The following is a 27,687-nucleotide window of genomic DNA, read 5'->3' as shown; positions in this document are numbered from 1 at the left end:
AGCAATGAGAGCGGCAGCGCCGCGCAACTTTGCCCGATGGCGCCGCTGTATTGTTAGCGCGACATGTTGACAGGCACAGAGAGCATAAAGGAGGCTATGGTACTGCGAGAGGTAAGCGGAAACAGTCAGGCAATACATTGTCAAAATTGCAGTTGTCTATCGTGCTTTCCAGACAACAAAAGCTTGAAGCGGCGTACAGCCTACAAATCGCCGGCGTCGCAACCATCACTCGCGATACTGTGCACTGAGTAGTAGCAGGTGCTGCACGTGGAAGACGCCATGGCCTGCACATCGTAGACTTCGCAATCGCTAGTCACGCTGTACACATCGCAAGTAGCTGCAGCACCACGTGGCTGACAAATCGTTATCTCTTATGCTGTACACACCGCGAGTGGCGAGCTGCGACTGTGTGACTGCAATAAACTGTCTCGTTCATAGACAGACCTGTGTGACTGCTTTTCCCATGCTTCTGCTTGTTGTGATAACACGAACGTTCAGATAATACAATTTTTTTCATGACCCCATGAAATTCAGATCACCGAGGTTCTACTGTAGCTTACAAACCAGTAAACATAAGCAAGACTGGTGCACTGCTGTGGGCACGAGAGGACCACAAAGCAATCGTCACTATGGGGACGGCTAAACGTCACATAAGGACCAACCTGCACAATGAAGAACAGGTGCCTGGTCAGCATCGTTGCAGTGCCCGGTGCGCCGTACCCACTGAAGTTGAAGAAGCAGACGGTTTCTTTTATAGGTGTGGTTGTTCACAGCACCACACAGCGCTGACTGAAAGGAGTCGCCAGGTCAAGCCCACGAGGAGCTGGCAGTGCAAAATGTTCGATGGTTCGCACGTGCTGGCTCCTTTCGATGCTGATTAGTGACCTAAGCCATCGAAGCTGGAACTCGTTGATACAGACATAATTCCCAAGAAAGCCTGCACAACAAGCAGGTACTTGGTCAGCATCATCGCAGTAGCCAGTCCAACATGCATATCGGGTAGAGTGCACATGAGGTACAGCAGAGGAAACAATTACTTAAGAAACCGGACCGCAAATGAGTGCTAAAGTGCCAAGGTAGCTGGAAGGCACAGAGGTACCTGCCACTGGCGAGATCAAACATCGAAAGATTTTTTTATTTGCACCAACAAAAAGAGGGGGGGGGGTTAAACGACACTCAGTCCTAATCTAAACATCCTAAACATACACACAAGCAGCAACAGCAAACATAAAATGTGATTAGCCAACACAAACTGATTGCCATATCATTTTAGCTTTTAATGTGGAACCATTACTAGCCCCTTTACTCTAAATTTTGTAAACAACAGCTGTTAGCCATAGTGGTTCTAAAAAATGAGCTATCACGCCATTGTTGAGCACAGCACAGATTGGTAACCTGAGGCATATGATGCAGCAAGACACAGGAGGATCAGATAGCGTGATATTTAGGTAAAGCCACAGTAAAGAACCTTCAATGTCAAGTGCATTGAGAGGTTGCCCTTTAGCCTAGATTGATGCAGAAGTTTCCATATCTACTGGGCTGCACTGGCTGCGCATCACCACCAAATTTGCCATGACATATTAGAAATCAAGCCACTGCAAAACAGATCTGTCATTTTTTCAGAAACGGGAAGTTTTCTGAGCAAATCAGAACAATTAGCAGGTATGCTATCATAGAAGGGTAAGTGGTAGCTTCAAATACGGAAGCTTCAATGAGCAGGAAACAGTAAACAGCAGAGGAAATCAGAGCAAGCTCTCCCACCACTCTGCCCCTGATGTCACGTGTGAGATGGCACAACCTGGGAGCTAGCAAATGGGTGCCCACATACCCTGTTGGGAGCAGCTGACCAACCTTGCCAATGGGCGAGGTGGGCTCTCCCCCAAAGACCACAGGGGCTGCCTTTTCCTGCCCTTCCTGCTCAACTTTCAGTGCCAACAGCCAGTTCACAAAGTCTGCGTCTTCTCTCATCTGGGTGGCAAGGAGAGACACCATAGACCACTCAGCTGGTATTGAGAAATTACAAATGGTCACATCTCTCTGTCCTGCATCCTTCGTGACTGATATCTCTTCTGTTGCAGCAAGGTGTGACCAATATGCAGCTGCTACGTACATATTCTTCAATATCTGTACCATGTGCCCCCTCTACGCAATGCCAGGGCAACTACCAGTTTTGAAAAAATCAAATGCATCATTGCAATCTATGAACACTTACACAGAGTCTAGCTTAAATATGTGTATATATGTTCTACTCTAAAGTGCCCCTTAGTAAAATAATCCTTTTCCCATGCTTAACTGCAATCTAAGGTAGTTCTAACCACAATAATGGAAGAGTGTAAAAAGGCCCCCATTCTCAAGTAAATCCACTATATGCCATGGTGGTGGAGTGGTTACGGCGCTAGGGTACTGTGCCCAACAATGCGGGATCAAATCACGGTCACGATGACAACCACTTTTCGATGGAGGCGAAAAGCAAGGTGGCCGTGTGCTGTGTGAAGTCAGCGCACGTTAAAGAACCCCAAGTGGTTGAAATTATGCCATCTCTCTTAGCCTGGGTTGCTTTAGGACACTAAAGGCCAACTCCGGCGATTTTTCAATGCTCACAATTTACAACAAAATTTGCATCAAGAGTACTTTTAAACACCCAGGTTGCGTATGCAAAAAAATTAGAGCACTGCAGAATCTGCATTGGAGTAATGTGAAAGCACGGATGCTGCTGCTGATTGCTACTGGTTGCTTCTAGTTGCTTAATTCACTTCTTGTTTACCCATTTTAGTCTTTGGTACTTTCAAATTGCGGGCCAATCCCTTCCTATGCCCTTTTTCGGCTCTACTTACATTTGCGTGGCGTCGCATCCTTGAAGTCACATTTATTTATTTATTCTTTTATCCACACCACCACATGTGGCATTACAGTGGGGGGGGTACAGTTTTATAAAGTATAAGAAAAAAAACAGTTATAGACACAATGCAAACACTTCATTGTCAGATATATGAACGCAGTTCTATAAAGCATAAAAAAAAAGTTACAAAGACGATGCAAACACTTCTTTGTCAGATACAGCTGAACCCCGTTATAAGAGACATGGATGTAACAGACAATTGGCTATAAGAGACACCATTCACCCAAATGGTTGGCCACCCTATGAGTTTCATTAATTGGACCTCCTTTGTAACAGACATTGGATGTAGAAGACAACTGGCTATAAAGGACAAATTAGCCTTAAAGTTTGGTTTTCAGTCTCACTTTTAACAGACATTTTAACAATATATGCGGCACCATCCATCACCAGGTTCAGTAGCTGCTACGGTGAAAATAAAAGAGAGACACACCTGTGCCGTTATTATTAATTATAACTTCAGAAAACAAAGAACAGGTCAGTCAGCTATGAAATGACTAAAAGAAGCCCCTGCAGTGGGAATGCACCATAAAGAAGCTCTTCAGGCTTGCCACGAAGAGCACAAGTGCGACTGCATATGCTAGCATTGGGAGTGCGCGTTGGGTTCTCCAATTTGTAGAGCTTCCTATCACGAATTATCATAGGTGTTGTGTCCACTAGTCTGAAGAATATAGCGAAAATTGTCTAATATGTTGCATTTCAGTATGAGTGACAAATCTATCTAGTAAATGCAAAGAAAGTGCTCAGCTGATGGCGATGACAAACAAGTCATTGTATCTAGAGAGCGAGACATAGCTAAGCCAAGATCAAAACAAATGACATAAAAACACAAGTGGTTCTGCTCTGGTACGGACAAACTGTTCGGTTTGCTGTTCAACCAGTTTCAACTCCAAATGCCTCGTTTGCTTTTCATTTATTTTTCATCTCAATTGCGACACTCGCAGCCACTGTTCAGTTCAGTTCAGGCGTTCAGTCGTGTCCGACTCTTCGTGACCCTATGGACCATGTCACGCCACGCTTTCCGGTCTCTCACTATCTTCTTAACATCACATAGCTTCATCTGCAATGCCTCGAGAATGCCATCTAACCATCGCGTTCGCTGCCTACCCCTTCTCCGGCGACCCTCAACCTTTCCCAACATCAAATCTTTCTCCAGCGACTCCTCTCTTCTCATCAGATGACCAAAGTAGCTGAGCGTTAAATTTAGAATTTGACCCTCCAATGAGCAGTCAGGGTTTATGGTCGACAATATCGACTGATTTGATCTTCTGGCAGTCCAAGGAACTCTTAAGAGTCTTCGCCAGCACCACAATTCAAACGCGTCAATTCTTCGGCGGTCGGCCTTTTTCACAGTCCAACTCTCGCATCCATACATCACAACTGGAAAGACCATAGCACGGGTTATACGGATCTTGGTTGGCAGACTAATGTCTCTGCTCTTTACTAGGCGGTCAAGGCTAACCATGGCTCTCTTTCCCAGAAGCAGGCGTCTCCTAATTTCATGGCTGCAGTCTCCTTCCGAGGTAATCTTGGCGCCCAAGAACAGAAAATCTGTCACAGCTTCCACTTCTTGTCCATTGATGCTCCAGGACTTGATAGGGCAAGACGCCATGATCTTCGTCTTTTTAATGTTCAGTTTAAGCCCAAACTTCTCACTCTCTTCTTGTACGCGCAGCAGCCACTGTTACCCTTTGTCAAACAAGCATAAATTTCTTGAGGGACATTGCTGCTGGTGATGTTTTATAGCTTTGGCTGCTTGTAAAACCTTGGTGGTAAGCTAATTATTTTTACGATTTCGTGGCTTTTTTTTACTTGAATTCTTGTAGTGCTACCAGACACATAACTTAGTTGCGAATCGCTAGTTGCGGTGCCAAGTCACATCACGATCGCACTTAGCAATCGCTGCAAACATAGTTTGTACATCGGCCATGAGGCTCTTGGCCTGAGTTTCAAGCTTGGAGAGGCTGTGTTGAACAACATCAATGCAGCCATGAAGCAGATGATTTACAACTATTTCAGCAGTAAATAAATGTAAGAAAGTTCCAAGGTGTAGTCAGTGTGGTGGTCCACCAAGCAAATGCAATATGTAAATGAAAGCTATAATAACGCTTTTGCGACATGATGTATCATTCTCTTTTGCGTATTTTAGCCGCATGATGCCTGCACCGAAATAAGGTTTTGTTAAAAAGTGTAAACGTGGTACCCTGCTTATAAGGGACCTCTCATATACGAGACAAAAAGTGCTCCCCAGTGCATGTCCCTTATAAAGGGGTTCAACTGTATATGAACGCAGCATAAAGACAGGACGTTCCATTCTCGATCAGTGTGTGGAAAAAACGACCATTTAAACAAGTCTGTTGTCGCTCAGAATTCACGCACTTTATAATCGTGATCAATTCTTTCAGATCTATAGTGTGGGCAGAAAATGTACTTGTCCCTGGGAATAGCAGTTTTTAGTGATATATATTGTGAAATAATTTTAGCCTCAGTTTTCTTCTTCTCACTTCAAGTAGTTCCCATTGTAATTTCTGTTTTAAGCTGATCATGCTAGTTTGTTTACTATAGCGGGCAGCCAAGTTCTGAACTCTAATTTGAGCTTATCAACATTTGTCAGCAAATCATATACAGTACATGCATATTCCAGCATGGACCTAATATAAGTTTTAAAAAGTAGATCTCTAGAATCTTGCGGAAACCTTCTTGTGTTACGACGCAGAAAACCCAACATTTTGCAAGCCTTCGCAGAAACATAACATGCCGATGCCAACACAGAGTTGGAGTAATATACAAGCCTAAGTATTTATATTCTATAACAGTTTGCAATAAGTGCCCGTTCACATTGCAGACATAATTAGGTACATTTTTTTTTCTTCGTATAATCCATATGCACTGTCTTCTGCAAGTTGAAGTTCATGTGCCACTGTTCGCATCACTGGTGCACTCTATCCAGATCTTCCTGTAAAGCATGAGAGTCATTTTTCACTTCTCTATAGACCAACACCAATCTGTGACGTAAGCACGATGTGGTGGCACTTCTATCACCAGCGTGGTCCAACTGGGAGTGAAAAATAAGCTTAGCGCCCATAGGAATACATGGAAGCAAAATATTCCAAAGCAGTTTTCTAATTTCACAGGTCATCTGTGATGTCGTTATTCGGTACAGAGCAACCATGAACACCCTGAAATAGATCGCGGAAGTGTGAAATCTCATTACCGAGGCGAAGCATTTTTAAAACAGCGAAACGTATCGGGGTGCGAGTTAAGAGGGCGACCCATAGAAATACATGTAGACACAACTTACCGCAACATTTTGCTCGGTTCAGCAGCGTTGAACCCTTCTCATTTTTTGGTGAACATCTTGTACGATGCCCCGATGTCATGTTGCATGACACACTACATTCTCTTGCAAGTAATGCAAGTCTGACGACTTGCGGGACTGCTCACAGCACGATAAACTGACCGCGCACAGTTGCAGACGACCATGCATCACCTGCGCTGTCACTAGCAGACGCTCCAGAGCTGGAGGCGGCCGCTGTGAGTATCGCCAGCTACGTTGTCGTCTGCTGCAATGCGCGAATCTCGTTCGGTTCATATTGTCGTATGGCGTTTGACAACTGCTTTTCAAATGTAATTCTGTCTAGCACGTATCACTGGAGCGACAGTATTATCTAGCTTATTTACCCTATGTGGCAGCATAACAGACTGTAAGCAAAACTGCACAATTCACTACACCCAGCTTGCCTTTTGGCGGTGTCTGGATTCATAACACAGGTTATTCGGGGAGTTTTAAAAGTAGACTGCCTCCGTAATGAAGCACCATACTTTATCACACACTTTTTCAAAGCGCTGGTCAACGTTTAACGGCCGGCCACCACTTCTGATGCTCTGCGAAATGAGAAAAATGTTCTGATAAGTTTTGTTTACATGTATTTCTAAGCGTCGCCCTCCCAACTCGCGCCTCAACATGTTTCGCGGTATTTTAAAAGTACTTCGCCTCGGTAATGGGATTTCATATTTTGACGATCTGTTCTAGGATGTTCATAGTTGCTTTGTACCGAATAATGACATCACTGGTGCCCCCTAAAATGAGAAAACTGCTTTGGAATATTTCATTTCCATGTATTCCTTTGGACGCTAACCCTATTTTTCACCCCCATAAGGCTGCGGTGCCGCGAGCACTCCCTTTGTTTGTAAACACCGTGTTGGTCTATACATCACACAGTCGTCGGCAAACATTTGCATGCAGGAATTAAAATTCACCGATATATCATTAATAAACACAAGACAAAGCAGAGGTTCCAAAACTGACCCTTGTGGGATGCCAGGCGTTACAGAAGTTACATTAGAATTGGCTCCATTTATGGTTATGTACTGAGACCTTAAACTTAAATATTCCTTTATCCACTAAATAACTTTCCCATTAGTAGTATTTAAACAACACAGCTTGTGGACTAACAAATCATGATCTACGACATCAAAAGCCTTTTTGAAATCAATGAAGACACAATAACGTTGCAATGGTCCAATGCTTCACATACCTCGTGGACAAACTCTGTCGATTGAGTAATGCAAGATGAGCCTTGCCGGAAGCCATGCTGGTTTGGGTTTATTACGGGACTGCGATGATTCATGATGTTTGAGTATAAGATGTGCTCCAGAATTTTACAGGCATTGCTTATTAAAGAAATAGGACTGTAATTCGAAACGAATTCCCGAGGCCGTCTTATGAATCGGGACTATGCAGGCAACCTTCCAATCACTGAAGGGAACTGGTAAGTAAAGATTTTCTGAATAAGAGTTAAAAATGGAGATGCATATTGGGCACATATCTTAAAGAGACCATTGGACCATCAGGGCCTCCAGCTTTAGACATGTCTAAACGCTGAAGAAGTGCGGTAATTTCCGTTTCATCTATTAATATGTCTGCCATAGAAGTAAGCTTAACTGTTTGAAAAGGAATGTCGCGAGGTATGCTGGGCAAAAATACCGAACCAAACAAATTGTTAAGTGTGTTTGATTTTTCAAGACTTTCATCGATCAGGTGGCCATTATGCATGAGAGATGGAATGCCTACATTATCTTTACCACTACGTTTAACCTATCGTCAAAATTCCTTTTGGTTCTTTTTGAACCTTGATGACAAGGAGTCAAGGCGAGTCAAGGCGAGTCAAGGAAGTTCTTTTCAGCATGCTCAAAGGCCACCTGAAGGTCGTTGTTAGCAGCCTCCAAATTTGCCTTTGTTAAAGAGTTTGGATTTCTTTTAAAACTTGAACGCTCTTTGCCATTTGTTATGAAGATGTCGTAGATTTGCATTGAACCACAACTTATTCTTGCAGTGCCTCAGTGACTGCACCCATGATGGGACAAACTTAACCTGCAATTCTAACATTTTGTTTTTGAACAGAAGCCATAGTCCATTAACACTGCTCGTTTCTGACAACATCTTCAAAGCGGAAGCTGCTAGAGCTAGATTTATTTCTGTAGTATTAGCTCTCGTGTAATTATAAATTTTTCTTTCCGAGCTCAATTGCACCTTTTCGTAGGACACCTGCATTTGGCACAGAACTGCTTCGTGATCACCGATTCCTGGCACGACCAAAGTGGATACAACCGCTGCTGGACGATTTGTCAGCACTAAATCTAGTATGCTGGTTATCCTTGTTGCCTGTGTCATCATTTGGGTCAATGAAAAATCGCGCATAATGCATGCAAATTCTTGTCCAGTGCCAGAGACGGCACTGCACATACCTGATTAATTAAAACAAAGTTTTGGCAAGTTGATATCTCCTCCTATGACATGGCATTCAGTTCGGATTGTTTCAATTGTTTTATATAATTCCGTCAATATGGCGACCGAGCTACCTGGTGTCCCATTTTACAATCTAATTCTGCACCACACAGCTTTGCATGGACCAACTGGGATATCAAGACTGGAGCAAGATACACTGTGATGAACTAATATAAAAACGCCACCCCCACGGCGATTCCTGTTTTTTGTGTAGTCCATGTAGTTATCTGGAAAAACTTCGTTATCACCGATATCAGGATCCAGCCACGATTCTGTACCCAGAACCACAGAGGTCTCTGCCAGGCGCAATAGGTTTACGAAGCTGTCAGCTTTATTTCTGATGCTTCAGCAGTTAACAATCAAAAAGGATATGTTAGATACTGATACCTCCTTGTATCATGCACACTGAACAACTTGGCCTAATCCTTCAACGTACATATTTAGGTGCAGCAAATCATGCTTTAGCTTCCCGCGGGTGTTTTCGCTATTATGCAACTTCGAGAAATCCCACAGGGATTTTCTTTCGCGATGTATAGCCTCTGAAAAATCTTCCAAGATACTGACGTTCTTACCTTTCAGCTTCTTGTTTACCAATTTTAGTCTGGCACAAACTGCGCACCAATCACTTCCTATGCCTTTTTTGGCTTGACTTCAGGTTGCGTGACGTCACACTCTTGACGTCACCTTCATTAACTGTTTTAATTAACTGCTTAGTATTTGATACATCCTGATGTCAAAATAATTGACTGACTTAATTAACTGTTTTAGCATTTGATACATTCAAATGTGGCACCAAGCCATTGGCTAATGAGACCATTTTCACCTTTAATTTTACATTTTTTGCCTCTAATTAATTACCTAACGAACTTATTAGCCTAATTATTTTTTTTAACACATTACATCGCCCTCTATGATTGACATCACTCATCAACTCTTCCCTGTCTGCGCCTACTCTCATCTATAGTTTCACAATTCGAACTTTCCCGTTTTCGAAGTGCTCCTTGACAAGTGGCGGCATCCAGTGGGTAATAGAACAACCCGTTATTCAATTTCGCTTTCGGTTTTATTTTTTTCCACCATGTCACGCCCTTTTTTTTTATAGTTTAGGAGTGACGTAACAGGTGCTCCTTGCTTGCAAAATGACGCCGACATCGCGTGCTGCTGCTGCTCGGAAGCGGCCCGTTTCCACGGATACTGACACATCTGAGTGCTCATCTGTGGATGCTAATAGCAACAGTGATGACTTGGAAGACGAATTCAGCTCTTCAGACTTCAGCACCAACAGCGAAACTACATCAAACCGACCAGGAACGTCAACGACCATGCCCCAGTGCGCTTTTCTCTTTCGAAAAGTTCTGCTTTTGCTGCACGCTGATGGGTAGAAATCAGTGTTCTGAAGGTCACAACTGTTATCTGCAGGATGTCAACGTCATTAGGGCAGGACTACTTGCCGCCGGCAGCGCAGAGAGTCCTGTTTTCTCCTAGGAGAGAGCCAGGGTTCGAGTTCGGCATTACGCGCCGCAGCACCACACGGCGTTACTCCAGAGCTATTTATTTCTTTCTGCTATTTTTCACCACGGAGATCATCAAGGAGATATGCGAGAACACGAACAAATATGCGTGGATGCATATTTTGGGGAAACCTTCCTATGACGAAAAAGACGGATCTTGGCAAGATGTCACTCCAGAAGAGATGAAAAAAAAAATTGGCCGAGCAACTGCTTGGATTTGGTGAGCCACAACCTGGAAACCCCAATGTTCGCCTTCCGTTTCCGTCTCATGATGGGCTGCAGCACAAGCCCCTAAAAAATGGAGTACAAGAACTGCAAATTGTGCTACGAAGAAAGCAAGGTAGAACAAAAAATAAATGTTTTCTGTGAGACATGTGCAGCAAACCTCTGTTTCACGGCCACAAAGAACTGTTTCGCGTGGTGGCACGATAGTAATATGGTCTAATGTTTTCTTTCCTAACTTGAGTAATACTGTACTTAGAAAGCTAGAATTTGCAGCATTGTTACCTGTCTCTGTTCTAAAAAACGTAAATCTCAAATTTATTTTGTGTGTGTGAAGAAATTTTGCTATTTTTATGAATTTTTTTATTTTACAGCAATTTTTTCCCAATAATATTTTTTCCTCAGCTATGCAATAAAGATGTCAATTGTGACTAATACAACTGTGAAGAGAATTTTGTCCTCTACAATTTGCTGCCATTCACTCCTGTACTAAGCAAGATTTTGTAAAAAAAGAAAAATTTATGACACCCCTCAAAACCCCTACTTCTCCCGCGGACAGGAAAGTGTTAACCTCTGCCACTTCTCAATTACTCACAACTACTACGGATACGATTGTGTGGATGCGGTCTGCGGACATGGTGTGCGGACAGAAATCTGAACATAGCGAAGCACAGCTGAGGAAGCTTTAGTTTTCCCGCAAAGTCGAACCCAGATATATCGAAATCGAAGAGGTTCGCGAAATAGTTCGATATATCGATAATTCGATATACAGAAATCGGCTTGATAAGCCACTTGAGATCGTGAAAAATGACACTGCATTTGTCGCGTAATCAACCCACTCACATAATGAACCCACACCCCACTTTTGCCCCCCGAGAATTTGAAGAAAAAAAAAAGCATTCAGTGGCGTGTCCCCGTTTCGGGCGTTGTATATCCACAGCTTATTTATTGACAGCGCACCAATATGCTGTGCAGCGATAACGTCACAGCGTGTTTATCTTTTTACTATACTTTTGACAGATCCCGCGATGGCGGGGAGCAAACTTGACTGTGTGCCCGTGATGCTAAAAGCCGGTGTCAAGATTGCAGCTGACCGCGTGCTTTTGTTGATTTTTTTTCTCATTCTGCAAATAATGTACTGTACCACTCCTTTCTGTTGTGCCTACCAGCCTTGAAAATATGTACAATAAATAAATTCATTAATTCATAAATGCAGGAATAAACGACTCTCACGAAAAAAAAATCTGCTGCCTCTTAACGTTCGCAGCCGCCATAGCATACGCCACACCACACGTTAAGCACGACAGCAAAAAAAAAAAAAAAAAAGACTCCCGCAAAAAAAAAAAATAAAACTACCCTTCTTAATTGCTACGCAGGTTTGGCACGACGATGCGAGACGCGCATCACACGTCAGCCGCCGCGCGCAGTGTGCTTACAACACGCACTGGAGAAAACGTCTACCACAGACCGAACTGGCCTGTCCGCGCATGCGTAATGCGTGCTGCTGCGAAACGAAGACTGGAAATGAGAGGGGAAGAGAAAAAATAAAGCTCTGCAAAAGAGTGGGCACACCCTTGCACTTCGCTCTATCGCGTTTTTCCCCTCTCCTGAACACCATGGCTACATTGGTTCCCTCTCGTTCCTTCACGCATATGGCTTGCAAACGTCACATGCAGACACACCGTAAACGATCGCCACAGCTGCGCACGCCTTTGAGGAAAGGCGCGGCGCTGCCCTTGACCAGCCGTCACCGAACTGTGCCCTCTCATTCCTTCCATGCGTGGCTTGAAAACGTCACACGGCAAATGGCCGAGGATAATGCGATCATCTTTGGGGAAGGCGAACTGTCCAATGCGTGGTGGGGAGTTTGATATATCGAACGACCGGAGAATTTGATTTCGATATACAGTCGAGCCCACTTATAATGGCCCCACTTAAGATGAACTTTCGCTTATAACGAACGAGACCGGAGCGACCGCCAAAATATAAATTACTTCAATGGCACAAGATCGCATGTATAACGAACGTCCATGAGCGCTGCCGATTGGTTACAGCGAACGGACGGCGTAAACCCGGCGCGCAGATACGAGATAACGATGGGCTCCCATCCCTTTTGGTCTGTTTTTGCAATCCTCCTCGCAAGCGAGCTACCCTTTGCTCGCCGACGCGTGCTGCCTACGAGTGTCGGCGCGTGGTGTGGCCTCCAAGGCCACGCTGCCGCCCCTCCTCGCAACTCCGCTCCCCTCTCCTCTCGCCGCCCCTCCTCGCAACTCTGCTCCCCTCTCCTCTCGCCATTCCCTCGTCTTCGCCTGTCCCCACGGCGCCGGCCGCCGGCTAAGTCTTCGAAGTTTCGTCGTTTCGTTTCCTGGCTGTTCCATTGAGCGGCCGTGCCAGAGGCGCGGGGCGCCAGGAGGCAGGCCTCTACATACGCTAGCGGTTGTACTGTTTGCACGGGCGGACTGAATACGCAGCTGCATTCAGTACGACGGTGACGGTTCGTGGCCTCCGAGATTTGCGGAGGTAATCTCGGAGGCCATGGGCGGTTGAAAGCAACTACAGTAGGAGCCAACAGGTGGCAGCACTGACGCTCAGGGATGCCTCTCATTGGTCTCCCCGCTGCATACCATGCCCCGCTGTGTGTCCGTTCCGTTCCATTCCTTAGGCACTTCCTCGCTTGCCTCGCGTGATTGTCGCACGTGCGCACGTGCTCCGTCAGTTGCAGCGCTTTGTTGTCATTTTCGTGTGTGTGGTGTGAGCGCTTCGTCTGTCGGGCCTGAGTCGCATAATTTGGGATGGCGGACGGGAATTGCCTGCCTCCAGCGGTCACGAAACGAAAAGCGCTGGACGAAGCGAGCAATTGTGACGGAACTGTCTCAAGGTGTTAAAAATGCGAACTGGTGAAGAAGTACAACGTGTCGAAATCAACCATCTCGACAATTCTGAAGAATAAGGAAAAGATCGCCAGCTCCGACGCTAACACAGCGGACAGAAAGCGCCTGCGGAAGGCCACCTATGCGGACGTAGAGGATGTGATGCTGAAGTGGTTCGTCGACGCACGGGCTTGCAACATTCCGATAAGTTGACCAATGATGCTGGGCAAAGCCAAAGACTTCGCATTCCTACTAGATTTTCCCGACTTCTGCCCAGGCAATGGCTGGCTACATCGATTCAAAGTGCGGCATGGGATTGTTTTTAAATCGATTGTCGGTGAGGCGCATTCGGTAAGTGACCAGGACATTGCCAATTGGCTTGCAACAAACCGAGCCATTATTGCAAGCTACGCGGAGCAGGATGTGTATAACGCAGATGAAACTGCATTATTTTATCAGATGCTTCCAGACAAGACGCACTCCATGAAAGGGGAGTCATGCGCTGGCGGTAAACAGAGTAAAGTGCGCGTTACAGTTCTTCTGTGCACTAATATGAATGGCAGCGACCGGCGCATGTCGTTTGTAATCGGAAAATCCAAGAAGCCACGTTGCTTTCGGAACCATGTACCCGTGCGCTACAGGCACAATACTAAGTCCTGGATGACACGGGATTTATTCGCAGAGCGGCTGGGCGAGTTTGACCGCGACATGCAGAGGCAAAGCAGGCGCGTGCTGCTGTTGCTCGACAATTGCTCAGCGCACCACGTGCAAACGTCTCTGACGGCAGTGACTGTACTTTTCCTGCCGCCCAATACCACTTCTAAAGTGCAGCCTCTTGATTTGGACATTATACGCTCCTTTAAGGCATCGTATAGGCGCCGCATTGTGCAGCGCTTGCTCATCGCCGTTGACCGTCCGGCCGCTAACTTGCCGCTCCGAGTTTCATTGTATTCAGCCCTTGAGATGGTGAAGGCAGCCTGGGCGGAGGTGACGACCGCTTGCGTGCGAAACTGTGTCCGCAAGGCCGGCTTTGTCGACGTAGTACCGGACGTCGGGCCTGATGCCTCCGATGATGATGATTCCGGCGGCAATTTGTGGCAGCGCGTCGTCGACTCCGACATGGGAGGCCCTGGCATTGGTTGGCAGGATTTTATTTCTGCGGATGAAGACGCGGATATTGCGGAACCGTGCACGGACGAAAGCATCGTTTCTGAAGTGCGGGCCGAGAGCGACGCGGAAGAATCAAATGAAGATGAAACGTCTGAGCCAGCACCCGTAAGCACATCTGTAGCAATGGGCTATATAGAGGGCCTCAGACAACTTGTCTATGCCAAGGGACTCGGTGAAGAGCACGCTAGTGCTTTAAATAAACTGGAGATCGCCCTCATCGCATCTGCACTGCAGAAACAGACGAGCATCAGACTTTTTTGCTAAGAAATAAATTTCGTGTTTTGACCGCCAACTTTTCTTTTTTCTCTTTTTTAGTTTGTGGTCCAGTTACTACGAACTTCGGGATATAACGAACGGACGCCGCGTGATGCTCAGGTTCGTTATAAGTGGGCTCGACTGTAGGATGCAGCTTTCCCATGCGTTTACATGGAATTTTCAAGGAGATATTCCGCGAGTTCGCTATAATCAAAACTCGAATTATCCGGGTTCGACAGTATTAAAGATAGTGCTGTGGGACTCGTGACTTATGCCACCAAAAAGGAAAGATTTATGGCAAACACTGCGCTTGATGACATCACAGTCGTAAAGGAGTGTCGAGCAGAAGACAGCGACAATGCCCTACTGGGCACAGCTTGTTTGGTGTGGGGTTGCCTATACGATCTTAAGCGGTGTTATTGGCATGGGACAGGGCGACGGCGGTGTTACTCAGAAACAGCCTGGCACAACGAAGACCAGTCAACAGCTTGCTTGCAAATAGCATCAATCGTGGAATCACAGCATTGTAGTTTCAGTTCACACTTTATACATTCCTTGCAGCAATGAGTGGTAGCTAGTGTTATGTTTTTGGCTCCCCGAGTTATTCAACAAAAAGCAACACAGTGATATACGACTAATTTCCCAAGGATGACGAGCTTTGCGATAAATTGAAATCTGCGAACCGGTGCCCCCTCTGCATCTAAGAATGCGTCGTGCGAGCCCTGAACAGTTCACGTGGGATTACTACCAACACAGGGTGCTTCTAATCAAGGAGTTTAGCCTCGCGAGTGCCAGGTGATGGTTGAAATCAGCTGTGTCGACATTTTCCGCACAAGGCACAAGCTAAACCACCGGCTGCAGTCTGTCAGTGCCAGCACGGTGGATTCTTTGAGAACCACCGTCAGAAAAAAGCATGCTAAAATCTGCTGATCTCTAAAACAAATATGCGCTTGAATAAATGAATATCAAAAAATAATCCTTATTGAGGATCGCTGATCTGCAATACGGTTCTGGTTATAAATGAGATATAAGCAAGTCTGCTCTCAACCCCCAGCTGCTGATATGCGGTTCAGCTCATGTGATCTCATACCCTAGCACCAATGCGCCGCTGAAATTACATCTTTCTTATACTGTAAGACAACTGAGTTGACAGTAAGGCTGTTCTATGAATATAGCAATTATTATAATGCTGATCATTTCCAAAGCGACATTCGCTGTGGCTTCGGTTAGGCCTGGCGATGACTAGGGCACAGCAGAAGGCTAGAGCGTCACCATTCGTTGCTCTCGCGGATAGCACTGTTGTGGTAAGCTCGCTGCATTCGAAGTGGCAAGCGTTGCGAATTTGTATACTTTCTTGATGCGGCTAGGGTCGATCGTTTTTTGATTTACCGCTCAACACGCACACACACATATATATTATGCCGAGCAAAACGATCCCACGAGGACGAGACAGGGCATGCTGTACGGTTGGGTGCATAATCAAAGGTTGCATCCGTGGGTGGCACACTGAGAATGCCTATACGTGTTGCCCTTGAAAAAAGGCCAGTCTGTGCACTTCAAAATTTTGTAACCAGGCTCGGAGGCTCACTTTCTATACCCTTCTGCAAACAAATGCAAAAACTGCAGCTGAAATTCATATTGGACAGTAGTGATAAACAGGTTGGTTAAAAGGCATGCAAGACATAAATATGAATTCGAAAGCTGCTTTCATTTACAGCGCAATCATTTTTGCAAAATATTTGAGTATGATCCAAATTTTATCCATCACAACTGCCATTATTTGTGAAAAGTATTAATTCTGGCCATGTAGCAACAGGTAGAAAAAAAGGACATTAACTGAACAAATGCCGCTCAGTGGGATTGGCATTTAATTTTCCATGTGGCAGAGGTATTGCTGGTGTGGGACCATAATCACACTCGCAGCGAGGCAGATTTTGGTTTGGTATTGAGGAAACAATCGTATTTGTACTAGTAGTACTACTAGCCCAAATTCTGATCATTACGTAATGATCTCTACCCTCATATATGCTAGCCACTTGCATCAGAGTTTGTGAATGCATAAATGGCTTAACAATTGCAGGCATTTATTGCTTCATATGTGGCAGCAATCATGATCGCTCACACATTCTTCCCTCATTGGTTGTATGCATGCCAAGTACTCCTTATGTTCTTTTTTTAATTGCAACAGAAGGACGAGTCCTGGTTGTCACTGGCCGGTGACATCGTGGACGACTCACTGACATCAAATAGTGCATTTCACACGGTGCCGTACGTGAGAGCAATTGACGTTCACACACCTCAGCAGAATGGCAGTGGGTGCGTGTGGTGTCATCATCATGTGAAGTCACGCAAAGCAGTGCTCCCTGAGCCTTGTGCGAGCGATTCAATTTTGATTCAAGATTTTTGCTTATGTAAAATTATTGCTTGTGCATTGTAAAAAATGAAATCACGTACTGTGATGAGCAATACAAATCAATCACTAACTAAATACAGTTGAAAAATCACCGGAGTTGTGCTTTAAACCCCTTAAACCAACCAAACCAACCTCCAGTAAATTTGTCAAAGGTGCCACCACTACAAACAAAAAATCATGAACATGCCACTGGCAGGTGACATGGCCAGGCACTGAATGAATGAATACAACTGGCAGGAGCTACCAACTCAAGCAGCTTCCCTGAGATGCTTGGATCACAAGTCAGACCCAATTCATACTCTTAGCAATCAGGTGAATTCGTATGTCTTGGTTCAAGCAGGGCTCTATATATATATTGTTACGGGGAAGATCCATAGTTCGATAGCTATCCACACCACTAACATTGATGACAGCACCGATCTCAACCCCCTAAGCGCCATCTTCTTCTGGGAGTCTGTCGCACTTCATCAGTAGGTGCTGCGAGTTCGTTATATCAAGGTCAACTGCCACAACATGTTCGTTACATGAAGTTTTCACCCTGCCAAGGCGCTCAACTACTGAGCCCAAGGATGCGGGATCGAAATACAGCCTTGGCAGCCACTTTTCGATGGAAGCAAAAACTTAGGCGCAATGTGCTGTGCGATGTTAGTGCAGGTTAAGAACCCCAGGTGGTCAAAATTTCCGGAACCCTCTGCTACAGCGTCTCTCATAGCCTTAGTCACTTTTGGACGTTAAACACATCAAACCAAACCAGACATGGAGTTTTCAAATACACGCACATCAATGGGGGCGGCTTTAGGAAATTGAAAAACTTCGTATTATCGAGGAATTCGCTACATCATGGTTCGTTACACAGAGATTCAAATGTACCATATTTTTTAATACGATTATGAACTGATTAACAAAGATAGTCAATTTGTATTCAAAATTTCAAATATTTGCACACCCCTAATGATGACAGATGCAGTCCTAAGAGATAGGAAGTATCCAGAGTTGGTCAGGGAACAAATGCGAGTTAGTGACAACCTGGTCAAAATCAAGCAGACATGGGCATGGTCAGGTCACGTAATGCAAAAGTAAGGTAACTAATGGTTTGCTAAGCGTAACACGATGGATTCCAAAAAAAGGCAAGTGTAGTGGGGCTAGTCGGGGGGTGTGGTGGGCAGAAGAGGTTAGGAGGTTGACGGTGGTAAGGGGACTGCAGCTGACACAGGAGCATCATTTCAAGATATGGGAAAAATCTTTGCCACGTATTAGTATGGCTAGGCTCAAAGTGATGCATAAGTCACATGCATAACTTTATAGCGTTGTTCTACAGACAATCAGCACCTTTCGCAAAACTCATGACAGTCACTGGCACTGCACAAGTTAACAAAGGTGCCTAGCTCAAATTTCACCACACGTACTTGCCAGTTGTCCTATCATGGTGCTGTCAAGTGGAGTGGACCAAACAGGTGGCACCTTGCCTCTGTCATCTGGCACACCTGGAGGAGCCGACACCCCCTTCTCTCATGTGACGCTTTGACATGGGCAGGCTGCAAGCAGAGTTCAGGCTTTATCAGGCACTCCCATGCAGCATCTACAATGTCACTTTGCCCGGCCATTCTGTACATCCCATACATACTGCCTAAATTAATTTAGGTTTTGCAGCATCCATATGGACAAATATGTGCGTTCAATTCATCAGCTCTGCCATATGAGCTATCAAGTGATAGAACCATCTTGTACATGACACTGTTAACCTACAAAACCCTGCCAGATTCAAAACATTAAATGCTTTCCCACTGCTGTAATCACTTTACATGCTCAAAGGCAAAAAATAAAATGTTTACTGCATGCCAGCGGATTACATACTAAAGTAGAATTGTCCAGTACCCTACGAGCGACCAGTGTACTCGATGCTCTCACAAGTTTTTCTGGTTTATTTCTCATCTGAAATTGCAAAAAACTACAATTTTGCATCTTTTTGGTAGGTTGGTTGATACTACGGGATACTGGTTGCAATACACATTGGCCAGCATGTGTGGCATCACTATCTGCCTTTTTCACAAGGCCGCTCTGTGCATGTGCACCCCTGCCTTGGTTGAAAATGAAACACCAGCCCCAGCAGCGTGTGCGTAATTCTTGGCCTCCGCGATCGGCGCGACCGGAACCAGGAAACCACAATTTTCAAAACTGCTTACTTTTTTAGGTTTTCCAGTTCAATTTTCCCGACGAAAGAACAGGCTCAAAAATATAGCCGCTGATAATAATGAGCATATACAAATAATTCATAAAAAACAGCTATTTATTATTCTTATTCTGCAATTTACATTTGTTGAAATGCTGTCATTAGTGTTAATGGCCGTTAAAAATGTGAAGAGTTAAAAAATGAAAAATAAAAAGCGCACTGATGCCAGCCTTAGAGCAGACAACCCTGCAAACATCCGACCAAATTCGATAATCAAATATGGCTGTGCGAGCGCATGGCAGCACAGCTCGCCGATCACCTGCAGAATATATGGTGCAATTTTCCCCGACTTGGCAAGCTTTTTGATTGTTTCCCTGACATTTCACTGGTCTTCCCCGGTCCATAAAACTTCCCTGAAAATTCCTGGTTTTCCCAGTTGCTAGACACCCTGGGAGCTGATCTTGAGGGCCATGTGCAGTTCATATTCATGAGAGGCGTATGCGACAGATGGCAGTGTCTGTCAAGTACACACTTCGTCATTTTGCAGGTGGTGGCATTTCTCAAGAACATTTTCAAACACTCCCCAAAGGGCACATCTTGTGAGAAAGGCTGATTGGCAAACAGCAAGGGGAAGGAGAGGGGGAAGTTGAGAGGGAATGAGAAAGGGAGTGCACAAACCACAGATGCAGAAAATGTACAGTAGGGAGAGACCCATGGAGGTATCCAGGAGCCGGGTAATCCGTGAAGCCCAACACGGCAATACCTGGTGCAGGTGCGGCTCGATGTGAGCCCTGGTGGGCTAGCTCGAGACCATCCCAACTCCGGGAGGGAGCTGGAATGGTCTGATGAGGGTAGTGAAGACTGCCCGCAGCGGGCTACCGCAGCAATGGAGTCGTGCAGCAGCAGGACGTGACTGCAGGAGACCCCTGCTAGAGCAGAGGCAAGGCGGGTGGCACATATAACCCCGTTGCCAACAACGCACCTAGGTCCCCTTTGCCCAGAAGCTCATGAGGGTGCTGGCCAGGTCCAGCAGTGTGGCCAGGAAAGTCCAGGAGCTACACGCTGGGAATGTGGGCCGCAGCAATGACTGCAACAGCTGGAGCTGCCAGCAGTAGGCCACCACAGGGACAAGGTCGGGTGGGAGCAGAAGGGCCAGATTGAAGGAGCAGCGCAACAATACAATGGAAGACCAGGCCAGTGACGTCGTTTCCACCAAGATTAGGGCTGCAACAGCTGAAATAGGATTTGTAGCAATTTTTGGAGTTGCAAAATCTTAAGATTTGAAGCAGTAAAGCCCAGATTAGGAGCAGCTCACAGGAAAAAAAACTGCACTTTGCAGCACAACTTCAAAGTTTGAAGATGTTAAAAAGAGAAGAAACGTTACTTTTGGCACAAAAAGAAAATGAAGAAATGTGAATATCAGATTGTATGAATGAAATCGAAAAGAAATTTTGCAAGGGCCACCTATCATCGGCACTTACCTATTCGTGTACCTATTTTTGTAACTAAGCGTTTTGTATTGCAAGGTGGTATCACGCTAAATAAGAATGAATGCGAGCATCACGGCGCTGCTGCACCAGCTCATCGAATGTGTAGCTCAACACCATCGATCAGCTGGCGCAGCAGCGCCGTGATGCTCGCAGGCTCAAGGCTACTTTGTCACATTCCACGCAAGCACTGAGGGTGTATGCAACGTCCACATTACTCTTCAGCCATCTGCGCCAGTTCTCCCTCCCTGGAAATTTGTACAGTTAGGAGACAACAAGCCAACTGATATTCGCAGACCAACATCTGCCAACTCGACATCGTAGCTTCACCAGACATTTGAAGAGCAAGATACTCAGCAGCCTCAAGGGTCTATAGTAGTGTATGTGGATACAAGCCTGCAAGGCTGTGAAGCCAGAATAGCAATCTACTGTCCATGGAGACCTTTACATCTTTCTGTGCTAAGCTCATGGCAGTTCAGGAGGCACTCTACTCTGTGGCGTCCATAACCATGCTCCCTGCAGCCCACGTTGTAATCCGCACTGACGCACTTCAAGCAGTATGTTTGCTCCGACGTGTCAGCCGCTGTCCTAAAATATGCCAAAACATCCACCAGCTTGCGGCACACATCCCGCAGTCAGTACGCATTGAGTGGGTCCCACAAGACCTGCTGCCTTCTCAAAGTCAAACAGATTTAGCGATCCGCCTCGTGAACCAAGACGCAACAACGCCACGGCTTCTTGAAATGGAGAATGCTACCCTTCTTTTATCAAGAAAAGAACACCTCCCACGCCGCACACGTGCACTTATCCCTCCGTGTGCGGTATCCCTTCCCTGTGGTCTCACCCGTGCAGAGGACGTTGCACTTAGGAGGATCCGGGTTGGTGCTGCCCTCACACCAGCTGTCACTAGGACAAGGTCTCACTTCCAACACTTATATCCCCACCCAGGGTGCCCAATCTGTAAAAACGAAAATGTTGAAGCCGACATTCACCACTTGTTGTGGGACTGCCCAGCACTGAAACAAACATGAATCCGGCACCTGACGATAGCTGGCCTTTCAGCTACTAATCCTGCCTCATATATCGCTTAGACGCAGGGACCTCATCATCACTCACTCCTGGACTTCACAAAATCAGCCAACCTTTTTTCATTCATTTAATCATTTATTCATCCTTCATCTCATGCCCTACTGATGCCCTGAGACAATAAATAGTGATTCAAAAAAAAGAATAAGAGCTATAGAACCGAGGAGGTTACTTTCTCAAACTTCGGGGACTAAATAAAAATGAAAAAATCTTGAGAATATGGTTTTTCATTATCTCGCTCACAAGCCTCGTAAAATAATGTTTTACTGACTGCAAAATCCTGAGCTTGTGTCTGCGAGGGCAGCTCCAGAAGAGCCCAATTTGAAGCCATGACTGCAATCAGCCTGTGCCCAAAAGTGAGCGCAGTATAAAAACAAAAGAAGCAAACACGGAAAAAGAGGCAAAAAGAAAAGCAAAACAACGACCAAAAGGCGAAAGGGCAAATGCCAAAAACAGATAAGCAAATTTGTAAGCAAAGAAAACTGACAAGCAAGCAGATCTACGGCCTATGGTTTATGTTTCCTATGGGCTGGCAATGACATGATGGTTGACTGCATATTTTGATGGGAAGGTGGGCAATGATTCGGGGTATCAGGTTATATAATTCGTGCACAAAGCAGACCTTAATGTATTTCGATGTTCCAGCATCCACAAATGTTAATTTTCGCAGTCGTGGGCTCCACTGCGTCGTTAAGGAATTGAAAGTCTAAGGCTTTTTCTGCGTGTTCCCCGACCTGCTGATGCCAAAATAAATTTCACATGTAACACCTCAAGTTATACAGGAAAAGCTCATTAATTTGATCTTCACAGGACAGAGAAAAAGTTTGATTTCTCCGATGTCCAAATTATCAAATGGCCTAGAAAAAAACTGACAAGAACCGTAATAATTAGGTAAAATTTACAGTATTTACATGCCCACAATGACTGGCTCGTATAATTAACCCCCTCCCCCAACTTTTGCTACTAAGCATTAAAAAGTGTTCGTTAGTGCATCCCTCCGCTTCAAACCGTCGCAGTTCACCGCACATTTCTTGACAGTACACAAAGATGCTGCACAGCGATAAAATCATGGTGTGTTTACCTTTTCATGTTAGCTCCAGCAGGAAAAAACAGGAGAGGGGGGAGGGGGCAACTTGGCACAGTGCCCGCGCTCGTCCAGTTGCGCAGGCCTTGTTTTCACTTTATCATGTCACGTCTGGGGCAGGCGTCATCCGTTGCCACGCAATCATTGAAATGCATACTGGTGCAAATGTCTTTTGAAGCAAAAGATACTAAAAGCTGGTGTCATTATCGTGAATTAACACATGCTTTTGGTGATGACTGATGGGTGGAGGGCAGACATTCGCAAAAAAAAATTTTTTTCTTGCGTAATAATTTTTTTTTTAAATTTGAAAACCCCTAGTGCCCGTCCGACGTCAAAGCCTTTCATGGGCTTTGACTCCAACAGAAATATTTATCCACATTCCTGAATTAACGAGAGTCGAATTGACAGGTGTTTAGGCTGCAGGCTGCGGAGGTTGTGTAGAAGTGAAGAGCAGGCAGCTGCCACTACCCTTCAGCGTCGCCATCCACCGCACCGGTCATGGCACCATTTAGGCTTTATCCGCTGGTCAAAATCTTGGTGTGGGCTAGTTGGTCGTTTTACCTGGTTTCATCTTCTGTTCCCGTTTTGGACGTGCGCAGCCTCTAACTATGCCCCCCTATCGCAGAGGTGTGTCTTTGGCCATGTACTGAGTGCCAGGCCGCCCAGACGCGGCAGCACGTAATTCGAATTATCTGTAGAGGAACAGACTCGCGTTCAAATTAACTGGCTTTCTTATACACAGACCTCTATGTAGCTTGGTCGGAATAAGTGGTGTAGTTCGAATTACCCGAAAGTTTTAATTATCAAAGTTCGAATTAAAAAGCTTTCACTGTATGAGCACAAACACAAAAGCCATAACTGGTGCACCTCCTATACTATCTAAAGTGAGTCTGTCAACGAAACAGCATAGAGACAACCTTGTGGCACATGTATGCCCAACAAAATACTAAAAACTTCCAAGAGGCACATAAAAATCTAGATACATCCATAAAAAGCATGTGGTGCTTAAAACATGGTGCTGAAGTTTTGAAGCATTGCTCCATGACCCTTTTCGCAGTGCAACACAGTAGCAGTGGTGCCTCATTACAAACGGCCACTTTGCATTATGGGGATGCTTCAGGGCACAGGTTGTGACAAGTGCGGTGTGAATGCAAGAGAGAAAAATACGAGCAGGCGTGAGAACGCCATGATGCCATCTCAAAATAGAACTAAAAGGCCAGCAAAATGTGCTGCAGTGCCTGAAATGTTTTGACTGGCCATATCACAGCCGCAGAAAGTTGTCCCTGAGTATGGCAAACCTTTGCGGGGCATTTTGGTGCAGCGTGGCGCAAATTCAACACATTTTACGTTATGAAGCAGCACTATGCAGCTGTATCAAAATGGTAGAGTTGGCGCAGCTGTTGCACCCCTGCAAGATGCATCCTCTGTAGTCGAGAATGAACCCAGATCATCCAGCCTTAACAGACGGAGTGCTTGACCTCTTAGCCACTGAGGTGATGAGAGGGGGCAGTCACAGTCAATAATATGGGCACTTACCTCCAAGGGCTTCCTTGCAGTAGAGGATCTAGAGCCCCTAGAAGAGCCTACACGCAAACTGCAGGGACAAACACAGTGACAATGACACACAGGAGGAAGGTTATTACTATTCATCTGTAACCACACAGCTCTCAGGGGGAGGATGACTGGTGCTTCATTTTTTACTCACTGCTGGGGATTCTTCCCAGGCATAAAATATAAAAATAATGCATACAAAGAATTTGCGGCAAATGCAGTGGTCTCCTCATAGATAAAAAGGAATTATAAACTGCGGATGGCACATTTTTTGCTTCGGATCATGTGCTGGATTACAGGTAAGTATGCAAGGTTGATCAAGTCTGCAACCAGAAGCCCCAAATTTGAAGAAATTCAAAGGAATGTTTTGGAAGGACACAATAGCTTAAGACAGGCAGCAAAGGATTGGAAGTTATGAAGAAATAAATCTATTAGAGGCCAGATTAGAGATGGAAGGCAGGACTGCAGATACGCACCATGGGAGTGAAACTACTAGAAAAAGAATGGGGTCATTAAAGGCATTTGGTAGGCATTTGCAATTAATGAACAGCTGTTTTACCAACATTCTTCAAAAGGGAAGCATACAATAGTTGTATCCTAAGGTAATAACCCATCTGGCGAAAATGTGGAGGCTACCGAAGAAGTTACAAGCTGATTTAAGGATCGTACAATGAGCTATGAATAGGAAATTGATAGGCATCACAGTGTAATCAAAATTGACAAGAAATTAGCATAGGGAGAACACGTAAAGCTGAAGAAAAGGTAACAGAATGGATCTTAAGAAAAGGCAGGCATAACTGGGGGCAGAAGAGATCGAGTCTGGTATGTCAGTTAAAAAGACAAAGATCATGGCGTCTTGCCCTATCAAGTTGTGAAGCATCAAGGGACAAGCAGTGGAAGCTGTGACAGATTTTCTCTTCTTGGGCTCCAAGGTTACCCCGGGAGGAGACTGCAGCCATGAAATTAGGAGACGCCTGCTTCTGGGAATGAGAGCCATGGTTAGCCTTGACCGCCTAGTAAAGAGCAGAGACATTAGTCTGCCAACCAAGATCCGTATAACTCGTGCTATGGTCTTTCCAGTTGTGATGTATGGATGCGAGAGTTGGACTGTGAAGAAGGCTGACCGCCAAAGAATTGACGCGTTTGAATTGTGGTGCTGGCGGAGACTCTTGAGAGTTCCTTGGACTGCCAGAAGATCAAATCAGTCGATATTGTCGACCATAAACCCTGACTGCTCACTGGAGGGTCAAATTCTAAAGTTAAAGCTCAGCTACTTTGGTCATCTGATGAGAAGAGAGGAGTCATTGGTGAAAGATTTGATGTTGGGAAAAGTTGAGGGTTGCCGGAGAAGGGGTAGGCAGCGAACGCGATGGTTAGATGGCATCCTCGAGGCGCTGCAGATGAAGATATGTGATGTTAGGAAGATAGTGAGAGACCGGAAAAAGTGGCGTGACATGGTCCATAGGGTCACGAAGAGTCGGACACGACTGAACTGAACTGATATCAGTGGAAACCAAAAGTTTGCAGGGATATGGTGAACAGGCACAGAAGAGGGTTCCTTGATGGTCAAGAAGACAGGCCCCTTCTGGCAGAGAGCATAGTCTGGATGATGACAATGGTAATGTAGCTCACCTCAGCTTAGCCAAGGGCCGTATCGATTTCAGTGAGGTGGCCACCATCCTTTGAGGGAGGTAATAACAGGCGGGGTACGATTAAGACAGATGAGGGCCTCTAGAGTGGACACTCTTCCTGTGCTACCATATAAGAGTGCTGCACACTGACCAGTGTTAAGTGTAAATATGCTGCCCAGTTCTCACATACACACACAATCTCCCTTTTCCTTGCTAAAGCTGTTTCTGGAAAAACCCACTTTAAACAAGTGAGCCTAATTCATAATTATAACTGCAGGCCAAATAGAAGCTATTTCAACTGTTTCAACCAGCACAGCAAGATGTTCCCTATCTTATCTGCAACAACAAACATAGTTTTCAACTTCAAAATTTTCCTGCCGTCAAAATTATTGTTTTGCAGCTCGGACACAGTCCTGCTCTGTAACATAATATTTAGACATCATGTTCGTATTCCAATAAGTATGGGTGAGATTTCGTGAACCACAAAAGGCACCTAAAGGTATGGGCTGTGCTGCCTGAAGCGGAAATGCAGGTTCCGGAAAGTCAACCCATCCAACTCGAAGCCCTTAATTACTGGTTGAAAATAGCACGTAAAAGTCCGAATACCAGCTGCTGCCACGCTCACTAGCCTGCCCCACTTCCTTCACAAGCATAGTCAAAAATCAAGAAAGGATAAATTGCACTCTAGCAAGTCCGCTCACCTTTCCTGCATCCAAATTCCACGCGGTCGCAAACTTTCCCTGGAGCTCTTTTGCAACGTAGCACACTACACTTCTCACGGGACGGCATAGCGGTGTGCGCGCGCGCGCAGCTCAGCCGCAGTTTTAGCGGTCGGACGCAAGCGAAGTGGAGGTAAAACCGCATATCTTTCCATGCCTCCCACGTGCACAAGCACGGCCCAGCTGATCATGGAGGAAAGCAGCTGATTGCCCTTGTATGCGGCAAACGTAATGAATGAACTACCAACAGCCTTGCGACAGTTAACAATATAAGCACCCAGCAGTAGGATTGTAGTTCCCGATTATAGCACGATGCGAAAACTGAACGCCGACGACGCTGTGCAACGTGCACGCCACAAACACAACACGGGTAGACTATCCTGCTTGTAGCGCAGGCGGCGAAAGCTCGAAGGCAGCTCAAATCATACAAGCGTTTAGGGGTAGATCGGCTGGAAACGCTGATTAATCAAAAAAAATGTGACGTCACGTGTGACGTCACAAGTCACGTGACATTTTGTGACGTCATGTTTTGTTGGGGACACACGTGTTTTCCCCAGATTGTCTCTAGAGTCCCTGGATTCCCCGTGCTTTTGAGAGCACGCGCGGGAGGTTAAAAGAAGCGTGCATCTCGCTGCGCGCTTCACTCTGCCCGCTCCTGTCGGAATGGCTGCAGAGATTTCCAACCAGGGTGAAAGCGATCCTCGGCACGCTGACCGTGATTCCAATCACGATGATCGTCAGCTACATGATCGGCGCTGTGACATCTGCAACAAAGTCTTCACTGCGCGCAAGAACATGTTACAGCATAAAAGAAATGTTCACAAGTTGGAGGCA

General features: G+C 45.5%; 1 long non-coding RNA gene across 1 annotated transcript; it reads right to left on the bottom strand.

The window, feature by feature from the left end:
- Positions 1-604: 604 nt before the first annotated feature.
- On the bottom strand, positions 605-18,649 carry LOC146184691 (uncharacterized). The gene is made up of 2 exons (XR_014708584.1): positions 18,532-18,649; positions 605-937 (listed from the first exon to the last, which is right to left on the bottom strand). It is a non-coding gene; the product is annotated as an uncharacterized LOC146184691 (long non-coding RNA).
- Between the last annotated feature and the right edge of the window lie 9,038 nt (positions 18,650-27,687).

This window comes from Amblyomma maculatum, chromosome 7 (genome assembly GCF_055883805.1).
Source record: "Amblyomma maculatum isolate TAMU_Amacu chromosome 7, ASM5588380v1, whole genome shotgun sequence".
NCBI classification, from domain to species: domain Eukaryota; kingdom Metazoa; phylum Arthropoda; class Arachnida; order Ixodida; family Ixodidae; genus Amblyomma; species Amblyomma maculatum.
Note: the sequence above shows the minus strand (reverse complement) of the source record. Positions and strands in the feature narration are given on the sequence as shown.